The following is an 11,736-nucleotide window of genomic DNA, read 5'->3' on the forward strand; positions in this document are numbered from 1 at the left end:
CTATGGAAGAAATTATACAAAAGAGGAACCATAACATTATGATCATTGACATTGCTTCCACTCTCAATTATGTTGAATTTGATGAATTCAAATATTGTGCTACTTCTTATGAGATGTGGATCAATCACTAATACATTTGTCATCGATTTGCGATGGCTAAGTGTCGCAATTACGACTGCAATGTGTCGTCACTCTGACAGTAATAGACGTCATTATTTTTTAGTCGCAAATTATGATGTCTATCCTCTGTTGTCGCAATTATGACACCTATCTGTCGCTATAAAACCACTTTATTATGGCACGAACCCTGGCACGAACCCCGTCGCAATGCTTGCGACATATGTCACAATTGTGACGTTCTCCACAAGCATTGCGACGGGGTAGCAGTGGCATCTGGCGACGGGGTCACTGTGGCAGCGACCCCGACGTCCGTCACAATTCTTTCCCTAGACATCGCAATTGTGACATTAATGCAAAATTGTGGCGGGGGTGCGACGACATCTGGTGATAGCGTCGCTGTGGTGGCGATACCGTCCGTCGCAATGCTTGTCGTCGACGACCATTGCAAGCATTGCGACGGCAGATTTGTGGTAGCAACGCAAAGTTCATCATAAAGGTTGGGGGAATGTTGCAATTGCAATGTCCACAATAGGAATTGCAATGGGGCCGCTGTGGCGGCGATGCCAACTGCTGTTGCCGCCACAGCGACCCCGCCGCAAGCATATTCAGCCTGTTGCTTCAACCACAAACATATTTGCAAGTTTGATAAGTAGAACTATATCTCCATTTCTCACATTTATTTGATGAATTTCAGAAGTATAAGGAAATATTGGTTGTAGGGATCTAATATTGAATCATTGAAAAAGTTTGAAGTAATGCATCTTTTCATGATATTTTGACTTCATTATCAACTTTCTGTAGTGTTTGCCATGTTTTCTGAATGGTTGCCAGCAATGTGATTTTCCCTCTGTTTTATAGGTTTTGTCCCAACATCATAATATTGTCTAGCTTTACTTAAACCAAGTCTGCCAAGAACTTCTCTTTGTTTCTTTAGCTTAGTACCATTTCCACTAGAAAGTTGTCTGTTTACAAGAGGCATCGGAGTATCACAAAATTTAGCAATGTTACACCCATTCTGAACCACACCAACTGTAATTTCAGATGTCTTGGTTTGCTGCACAGAAAAACAACGATTTATTTTGTTTGACAGACCCTTTCCATGAGATTGTTGTGGATACTTAGAAGCAACTAAACATGCAAAACTTTTCACAGCTGGATACTCTTTTCCAGAAGGCATTTTTGCAGAGCGTTTCTGTTAAGAAAAATGTCAACCTTCTTAAGTTGTAACTTCGTGCATTTCTTCCTTTCATTGGATCATTTCTTCCTCAAAATATGCATTGCTCTTAGAAGAAAATGCCCCCTGAAAGAAAATGCTTGTAAAAACTGAGGACATGAAAGATGCTTCATAAGCTTCAATCTGTTTCTACTAATGAGGTAGTGGTTGTTTGCATGGTGTTTTTGGTACTTTTGGCTGGAAATACATTTAGTTTCTTGACTATATTTTTGCAACCTATGTGGATACATAGCTTTTACTCATGACCCATTCATTTCCCTTCCCTTACAGAGCAAAGTACCATTTTTGCCTCCCTACCAAAAGGAACATATAAAGATTTATTAGGACTAAAAGCAATTTTCTCAAAAAAAAAAATATACACTGTAGCATTAATACAAAAAACAAGCTCCTGAAATAAGGAACCATCTTCCAGGGATAGGAGCTTAGCAGCCTCACTCTCATTATCTATAGAATTGTGGACCACACTACCATTCTCTAGATGCTCATCAGCTACAAGTTTACCATTTGAATATTTTTTGGAAGTTTAGTAGCATGATGCCGAGTAATAATACCTGTCAAACCATTTGTAGAATGTTTGACATTCTCATGATCTGTTACCATTAATTTTTTAATAAGCTTAAGAATTTCTACCAATATAGTTCTCATTATCATTGCTCACATCACAGTTCTGAGAATGTCTAACAACCATATCATTAAAATTACCCACAGAATTAGTTCCCTTTATTTCAGATTCTGGCTTCTTAACATTATTACTAGACCCATTCGATTTGCATCCATTACTTATGGTATGACTTGACTAGAAGACATTATGTTTTTGAATAACATTGGTTCTTGGAGGCACCATTTGTAATGTAGCATCATGATCTGCTGATGATATGGATTTACTGCATGACTGGCCAGAACTTATGTTCTTTTCTAGACTTTCTGAAATGAAATTGACATTTGACAAATTTTCTACCTGTTGGGGTATCTTGTTTACACCTGCAACACTAAAAGAGATTACTGTCGTTTGGAAAGAATGCATGTTTTTTGTCACCTGGGGGCATATGAATCTTGTAAGTGGTTTTCCTTTGGATGTCCAATGTTCAATACACCCTCTTCTTTAGTTTAGAGCCATTATATTGAGATTTAGACCCACTTGCTGTTTGAATGCTAGTTTTCTTATCTCGTATATAGAATAGCATGTAAGCTTTCTGGGAAAGCACACTTTTCTCACTGACTGAATAGACCTAGAGTACAAAATTTCATAAGAATAACTTCAATCAGTCTAAGCAACTTCAGTATAATTAGTGTTACCATATAAAGAAAAGGTTCTACATAAAATTGTAGTTCTTTTGTGTATTCTGTTATACACAAATTATAATGAGCTTGCTCCACAAAATTAAACATGTCTTTAGAACTGTAGCAAATGTATACCTGATTATCATCTAAATCATGTCAGATGCCTATGGATAAACGAATAAAGTGGAAATGCATCTTCACATCCATTTGGTGAATGCACCATCCAAATTTAGTAAATGTTAAAGGATCAAGCATTTCTGAGGTTATATAACTTCAATTATTTGAACTAAGTGAGGATATTATTTTAATAGAAGCAATCTTGTTTTCTCTCAAAAAAACATATGGATATGGACAATAGGTCACTGCCTTAAGGGCCAAGGATGAGACAAACACTACAATCCAAGAATTCTTCACCTAAATCATAGTCTGATCAGGAAAATCTTAGTCTATAGTGATAAGGGCTAATAATATTCACCCAGGGGACCTTTTGTCTCATTTCCATTGTAAAACAATTGCAACTTGAGAAAGTTCAAAAATGAAGGTTTGACTCAATTTGTACAAAACCACTATACCCCAAAAAAATAAATACTGAAAAGCCTCATACAGAAATATCTTAGATTATTTCTAGGGTAAAGTGGCAAGGAATGATATTGTTATCATAGGTCTTTTTAGGTTTTAATGCACAACTACAACAATTTTGGTCATATATGTGCTATTTAAGATTTTAACAAGACTTTATGCTAAAGCTTATAAATGATGGCTCTTTCTATGAAGATTTTAGTCACATATTGGCTTTACAAATCTTGTGTTGGCCCTGTAAGTGCCCCAGAAGCAGCTTTTCTGACTCAAAATAACATCAAAAAAATGCCTCAGCAAACTATATGACTACACACAAGCGAATGTAATGAGAAATTTGTTCTTATGAACCACTACTTGTGAAACATGGGTCAAGAGTTGAATCCTATTAACAATATCACAATATAAGGTCAATTTTTCCAAACAAATCTTGAAAATATTTTTGATGTTCAATATGGTTCAATGAAGTTCAAACATGGGTCATGAGATATGAACTTTAGTTAACCACTAACCACTGCTCATTGAAATATGGATCACTGTAAGTTGAATCCAAATAAACAAGCACAAATTGATACAGTACAGAGCACCAAATATTTGAGTGATCTATAAAAATCACAAGATTGTAAGAATTCAGATATCTTAATTAAATGCAGAGATAGCATAATTTGACACACTGCAGAAAAAAAATGCTTGAAACTGAATTCAATTTGAGAATAAGAACAAGTAAACATGAGAAGGTAACCATTAAAAGTGAGGTTCTAAAGACACATCATGGAAATTGGCACTTCTTATTGAAAACTCAGCAAACATGTAATTTATGTCATTCACAAAAGAAGTCATATAGTCTATTAGTTACAATTTCAATACAAAATTACAAATCATACCAAGGATGTTTTCCACGTCCTCCACAAAGCCCATGTTAAGCATTTCATTAACCTCATCAAGGACACAAAATTTCAATGATTTCAAGTTTAGATTGCCTCTCTCAATATGATCTTGTGTAAAGAAATCGAAACATTTTTTTTACCAATGAACTGTTGCATATCAGGAAAGTAGTTAATAAAAGCTACTCACTTACCTTGATATGAACCGGTGTTCCAAAAACAACATCTACACCTCTGCATAGTGCATTCTCCTGTGGACCATACGGAGCACCTCCATACACACAACATGTATTAATGCCAACAGATCCACCATAAAACTCAAAATCCGCATGAACCTGCATATCAAAAGTCATCATACAAAGTTCCCAGATTTTTTGATGTAGAGAAATTGCCAAAGAAAGAACATATTTTCAAAATACTAACATAATTAGATAGTTTACAGGTCAATGTTGACATAATACCTATTTTGCAAGCTCTCAAGTTGGAACCAAAACAATCACACTAGGTAGCTTTCCATATGACTTAAATACGAAACACATCCGATAATTGATAACTTAATACTCTTAACCGTATTCCAAAAAATAGTGTTCTAAAACAATTTAGGGTGCACCTCTAAGAGCAGGACCTAGATTCATATCTCTATTACTGAATTTAGGAGACCAATTAACAGTATTTGAAAACTTGATTAGCTATAAAAAGTTCTTGTTTGCTGGAGACACTTGAAAGATTTTCACCATTCTCCCCATAACCTCCAATTGTGTAAACAAGACCATCCAACACTACATAAGAAAATTCATAGTGTGCCACATTCATTTATGTTAGTTTGCTCTGTCCAGCACATAGTCTAGTACCAAGGGCTTATCAATCTAGCATTTCCTTATGACAGAATGGAGTTAAAGCCTAAAGATATCTGAAATCCAATCATCTCACAACCTTAAAACTATCTCATCTAATCAAATTTAATGCCATAAAACATAACTATTTATCTAATTTTAGTTACATTCAATTCACCATAATACCCTGCAATAAATAAATTCCACACATAGGCTGATATGCAGTGAAAAAAGAGAAGTCGAGGGGGATAGAGAACTCTAATATTCAAGTCATTTACCACCCAATTAATTCGGATTATCTCCTGCTTCAGATGATCATCACCTAATTCCTTCAGTCTGGGCCTCTCCTAATAAGGCTTTTGTCACCTCATAAAGATAAATTGGATCAAGCTATCAATTCGATTGTTGCTTCTTATATGTGAAACCTAGCTTTTCACTCAATTAGCCTACAAATGAGGAAAACAGTATGCACCAAGACAATTATATTACAAAAATAAGGAGGAAGAAATTTGGCTAGAAGTCACTCTCTCCTCCTGAAACTCGTCCAAGAATTGAACAAATGCCTCAAGTGTCAGATAGCCAACCTATTGGGGGAAACTAAAGCTTTTAGGGTGAAACCAATCATGTTTGTTGAAAAACATTTTAACACTTCACAAATAGTAAGGACACAATTTCCACTCAATATAAATATCATAGAAAATACTATCATATGCTTACTAGGTTTTATGAGCAATAGAAAATCCTCATTTCTACTAAGCATGCCTGAGTGACTGGTGTAGGAGAACCTCTATGAGGGCCCTCCCCTTCTTTGTTTGGTGTGTGTTTTGAATGTCAATACCAATAACAGTCCTCCTTGTGATGATTGACTCAAGTTTTGGTTTTGACTAGGCTAGGTGATAGTCCTAGAGGTCTGCTAAACTTTATGAATGTGTTTTGCCCTTTAACTCAAGCAAAATGTCTATTTGAGGATTTTGGGCTTATTTTTAAAAATGAGAATAGGAGTTAGTGGTTAGTGGGTTTGTAATGCAAATAAGAACTTTATAGGACCTAGAAATAATACATTAGGATGAATGATCAAATATTACTAAAGCAACTTAATGTTGATCAAAAAGCTGCTAGCAATTTTTGCCTTGGAATGGAAAAATGGCCAAAGAGGCTTGTCACACCCTAAGACCCTAATACTCACTCCTAAACCATCCTATTTAATTCTTTGAAAACCCTAATGTATGGGCAATTTTTTTTTTCCAGAGGTTTGGAAGTTGTGTTGTAGCAGACTGGTTTTTCTGAGAAGTGCAGCAGTCACTGTTATGACTATGATTTTGTGATTTTGTGAATATAAAAGTGTTTTGTGGAAAATTTGAAGGTTTTCTTTGTTTTTTAGTGTTTATGTTTTGTATGTGGAAGTTATTTTAGTTTTCTTTTACTTTTGGTGTGTTATATTTTGTATATACAACTCTATGTATTAGTATTCTGCCAATTTTGGAGAGTTTCGTGGAAAATGGGGCTGTAACTTTCTTATTCACCGTGGTTTTTCCATGGGAACATGGATATTGAAGGTACAGACCCCAATGTATATTGTTACTAGTGCAAGGCCCTTGAAGAGACAGGCAAATAGTTGCTTAACAAAGCCCTAGGCAAGTGTGACTATACCTGGCTAGGTTGCAGCAGTAGCAAAAAATGTGCTACAACAGGTGACTGGTAAAAAGTCATGACCTGCCCTTTTGAGGGAGTAAAAAGGGATATGAGAACATCCCAAATAATGAAGAAGGAGGCTTGCTAAGAGGTGGAAGACTAAGAAAAAGCCCAGGAGTTTAGAGAGTTAACAAAACCCTCAAAACCCTCACTTTTGGCCAAGTACATTGTACAGCCTTTTGGGTGCCTGAGACCCCAAAAATCTTTTAGAGGGGATCAATCTAAGAAAGTTTTATTTTTTTTAGAGGTATTGAATCTTTGAGTAAAAGGTAAAACTCCCTACAAATCCAATGGAGGGCTAATTAGGCCTATTCTAATAGCCTAGTTTCTAAAGAAACTATCAAAATGGGTGAATGGGATGAGCAAGAGTAAAAAATGTTTCAAAAACATCTTCAGTTCTATTAGATCTCCCTCTTGAAGTGTGTAATAGGATAGGGAGTAGAAAGACCATTTTAACCTATATGAGGTCTTAGTTGTTAGAATGCAAAGAAAGAAGGTTAATGAAGGAGAGTGTGAAACTTGGTGGGAAGGTTAGGCAGGTCAAGGGAAGTCCTTAGTAGGATAAGGAAGCCTATTACATGTTGTTTTACTTTTTATTACTATGCTCAAGAAGAAAGGAGATTTTAATGTCTTCTATAATCGTAATTCATATGGTTAAAAGACTCATATTTGTCTTCCCTCCACTCTTCCTCCCACACATCATTTATTCAATACAATAGAAGTATTTTAAACAACACAAAAAACTAACACATAGTAACCTACTCTAAACAATTATTTCATACTAATTTAACATTTTATACACCTTAGAAGTTTGGAAATATTTATATTATCTATTATTACATATTGAGATGTTATAATCGATTTATATATAGAATAAATGTTTAGGCTGTATCAAAACCTTCAAGGGATGGATAAGCAAGACAACACATACTTCATCATGCCCCCAGATATAGTGCCTCTCACATGATCTTTCTATCTCTTGAGTCAATTCTTTCTGATGTGCTTGAGCATACATAGAACAAACCTGCATCCTTTATAAGTTTAGGCCAATCTTGTGAAGCAACAACCTGAAAGTTCAAGAATCACGAGAAAAATTAAACATGGAAAAAAATCCAATGCTATCATCATTATAATCTACTAGAAATAGAAAATTGTTCATGTCCAAACCTACCAATAAATGCCTAAATGCAACAGCTTTTCCTATAGAATAATTCATCTACTCTAATTTGAAAAACTTATAGAAATTATATTTCAGAAGTTTGTTAGGAAAAACACGTAGATATATATGACATTATTCTCATGCTCAAATTACACACCCAGTGATAGCATAACATATATTAATTCAATGAAACTAATTTTAAGAAGGGTTCAGTAATCTAGATGCCTATTTCACATGTGAGCAGTGGTACTCTGCAACAATCATGAGATAATGTAGTTCAGATTTTGGTGAGAATGTTGAAATGTGATAAATAAACTTAAAGTTTCATCTAGAGTTACTTGTTAGTGAATGTACATGTAAGTTCATAAGGATCATTGTGATGAAACTAAGTTACAATCATGATTCCAGGAACAACCTGTCAAATAATAAACAAGTCGGAATAGAATTTTATTAAATTTTAAAAGTTTAGAGATTAGAGATTGGATCTGTGAAATTTAGTTTTACATGTTTAGGGATTAGATCTGTGACTGGAGATGTCACTTTTATGCACCCACAAACTGAGGCAAATAATGGACATACGGGTTATAAATCCAAGATTCCAAACAAATATTGGCGATGGGACATAGAATGTCATGAACTAATTTGTGTCATATTTAAACTAATTATTCATTTGTAATAATTCAATACTGATACATTGAAGTTCAACAGTTTAAACTGGCCTTTCATAGCTTTTGTGTCCTATGAAAAAAAGTATTTTCAGTTCTACACTAAACTTATTTTCAAAGTAGCTTTTACAAAATTATAACTATTCTAGCCAACATTTGAAGGAAAGTCAGAGGTAGGTATGAAATAGATTGAGTCAATCTATTAAGCTAGACATAAGCCATTGTGTAGACTCTAAACTATCACATGGACTTGATTGATGCTCACTCAACAAGTTGAGGGAGGAAACCCTAAAATCTTTGCCACACAGAAGCAAAGCTAAGGGGTTGGTTGTGCAAGTCAATCTTAGGATATCCATTATTTTCTTCTAAAGTGAAGCTCTTGCCAGAAAATAGGGTTACAAGCATAGTAGCCTATTTGAATGTATTATATCTGACATGTGTGGGTCTTAATTTGGTGCTCCTAGTTACATTCTCCACTGTAAAAGATGCTCGTGTCCTTCCACTTGAAAGGGGCCTTAGCAAGACACAGTGTTATAGGTCTAAACATAGGACAAAATAGAGAAATATTTAGTATCTTATTGAGCTTCACTTTTTTTCGAGAATAGTTTAATATTCTCTACTAAATAAGGCCAACCACGTGAAGGTGGAAGCTCATTTGGCCCCACCCCCCTCCCCCTAACATCACTATACATTCCCCATTAACATCTAACATTCATTCATTCTTTCAACCATTAATAAAATGTAACATTCAATCAATATCACATGATAAAAAACAAACATGTCACATGATAACATTCATTAACACATTATATTCGTTAACATGCAACATTCATCAATATTCTGCATTAACACATAATTCATGAACATTCATTAGCACATAATTAAATTCATTGAGACATAAAATTCAATCATTATCAATTAAGGTATGTAGATGAAAATCATTTCTTTTTTTTCTTTCTATTTCTTTTTTCTATGTAAGCTCTAAGAGGAGCATTAGTGTCATCATCAATTCCCTCCTCATCAGTTGTTCTCTTCTCTGTTCTTGATGATCTCAAATTCCTATGCTGTTGCAAAGGGGGGTTCTCTGCAATAACAAATAAAAGAGTTAAATTAAAAATAATTTAATATAATTGTTACAAGTATTTAATTATTTTAAATAACATAACTGTGGCGCTCTTTACCTAATCTGACCACATCATTTTGTCTGAATCAATGTCAATAGGGTCATGAACATCGACCCCTCGATCCTCTATAGCTGCTATACAAAATGTTACGTTAATCCAAACACCAATTGCAATTACATATAAAAAATTTAATAGCAAATGTATACCTCCATCACTGTGATGCACATCATGTGAACCTTCAGCATCCACAGATTGTGTAGAAGGATTGTCAGGCTGCATTCCAACATCCTACACATTATTATCATTGCTTGCTTAAAACAGATATACTCACTTTATATTGGAACTTAACATCAAATAGACTAATTGGTAAAGTATTCAATTTGAAATAAATTTCATTTAGCTTATTTACCTGTGGCTCAGATGCATCATTATTAGAACCTTCCACATTGATTTCAGCTCGTAGCCATTCAGCCATGGCTCTATAGCCTTGTTGGAAGCCAATTCTCTTATCCTCTTTTGTGAGGCATCTCTTGAACTCTAAGCCCTGCATTTTTGCGTGGTATGGTGAATCTTACTTGCATTGTTTCATCAACCAATGGAGGGTAGTTAAAATATCAAAAGGAAATGGTAAATAGTTAGCAGGGTTTCCAACCCTTGTTACACCTTATTTTGGTCATGTTGGAGTTGTTCTAAACTGTCTTTGGTCTTTGGGAGTCCTAGAGGATCCAATTTCACTCTTGGTTGGGTGTGTAGAATAAAGGTCAAGTGCTGCAATCTGCCCTGTCACTGATAACAACAAGTTTACCTTAGACCTGATTTATTTTGGGTTGTGTTGATGTTTGTTTTGGTTTCCATTTATGCCAGAGGGTTGGAGTTGTCCAAAACACTTGGTGTCAAGGTTGGGTGTATGAGGCCTTGAGTGGTACAAGGGAGAAGTAACTAGTATGTGGCCTTATGTGATGAGTTGGGTCCATGAATTAAAGGAGCAGACGTTGTAATAGCAGATTAGTTCCTTGTTTGAAGGTGACCAAGCCTTGAATGTTCTTGTAGAGAAGAGAGGATTGGGGTGATAACTTGAATTGCTTAGTTGTTCCAAGGTGCTAGGAGTTTGTTGGTGCTTGGTGCAGGAGCACCTAGGCTAACCTCTACTAGTTAGTCAATTTTGGCTTGTACTTGACTCTAGCCAAGTCAAGAAGTTAGTGTAATTTGGTTGAGGACCTTAGAAGGTCTTGTTTTATGTTGGCTAGGTGAATTAGTCACTAAGACTAAGGTCACACAAATAGCCTTTGTTAGTTGTTATTTAAATTCTTAATGTTAGGAGTTAGGGAGATTGAGTCATTAATATGTCTTAGGCCTAAGAATGGTTAATGGTTATTAAATAAATATGATGATCATGAATGATCTTGGATCCTCAAAATATGTGAGGATTAGAAGCCTATAAAATAGGATTAAGGCATCTATCAAAGTTGCCAAGTGTTGTAAGAATGTTGTCATAACAACATTTTGTACTTATTGCAAATATTCCATGCAACATGGATAGCCTTGGATTCCTTTGATTGTGGGAGGTTATTTTCGACCAAATAGGCCCTAGAATGGTGGAGAAGACACCTAATGGAATTATTTCTTGAATCTCCAAGCATTGGTTGCATATTGTAAAAAGTTTGAGTTCATGAAGTGGTTGGAAAACTCTATTTTTGAAGTGATATTTCAATTTTTGAAGGAACATTCATACTTGAAGGCTAAAACGTGTTGATACAGTGGTTGAGATGTGTTATATAGTCATTTTGAAGACTTTTTCATGTTATGTGTTAAGGGTTTGGATGAAATCTTGAATATGATAAACCTAAGAGCCAAGAACCTTCCCAAATCAGTAAAATAGGATGGAATATGAATGAATTCAATGTGAAGAAGGTCCCCACAATGAAGTTTGAAATTTTTGATGTTTTAGTGGATTTGGTACTTAGATCCATCTAAGTGAAAGTGAGAAAGAGAACCAATATTAAGGTGTGGATCATCCAAGGTGGAGTTTTCAAGGTGTGACTCTTGTAGTAAAGAGTGAATAGGATTTAGTTAATGATCTAATCCTATTAGGAGATCCTATAGAAGCATAGGATACTAGGAGATAAGAGAAATCTCTTGGTGGAAGTGGAAAACTAAGCCTAGGAGTT

The sequence above is a fragment of the Cupressus sempervirens genome, chromosome 5 (assembly GCF_028749045.1).
Source record: "Cupressus sempervirens isolate cs-2001-9-10 chromosome 5, ASM2874904v1, whole genome shotgun sequence".
Taxonomy (NCBI): domain Eukaryota; kingdom Viridiplantae; phylum Streptophyta; class Pinopsida; order Cupressales; family Cupressaceae; genus Cupressus; species Cupressus sempervirens.